Genomic DNA, 582 nt, shown 5'->3' with positions numbered 1-582 from the left:
GTCAGGAAGCAACAGTTAGAACTGGATATGGAACAACAGACTGGTTCCAAATAGGAAAAGGAGTATGTCAAGGCTGTATATTGTCACCCTGCTTATTTAACTTCTATGCAGAGTACATCATGAGAAACACTGGGCTGGAAGAAGCACAAGCTGGAATTAAGATTGCCGGGAGAAATATCAATAACCTCAGATATGCAGACGACACCACCCTTATGGCAGAAAGTGAAGAGGAACTAAAAAGCCTCTTGATGAAAGTGAAAGAGGAGAGTGAAAAAGTTGGCTTAAAGCTCAACATTCAGGAAATGAGGATAATGGCATCTGATCCCATAACTTCATGGGAAATAGATGGGGCAACAGTGGAAACAGTGTCAGACTTTATTTTTCTGGGCTCCAAAATCACTGCAGATGGTGACTGCAGCCATGAAATTAAAAGACGCTTACTCCTTGGAAGGAAAGTTATTACTGACCTTGATAGCATATTCAAAAGCAGAGACATTACTTTGTCAACAAAGGTCCATCTAGTCAAGGCTATGGTTTTTCCTGTGGTCATGTATGGATGTGAGAGTTGGACTGTGAAGAAGG

Source organism: Bison bison, unplaced genomic scaffold (assembly GCF_000754665.1).
Source record: "Bison bison bison isolate TAMUID 2011002044 unplaced genomic scaffold, Bison_UMD1.0 scf7180017864456, whole genome shotgun sequence".
Taxonomy (NCBI): domain Eukaryota; kingdom Metazoa; phylum Chordata; class Mammalia; order Artiodactyla; family Bovidae; genus Bison; species Bison bison.
The sequence above is the reverse complement of the archived record's forward strand: the minus strand, read 5'-3'. Positions refer to the sequence as shown.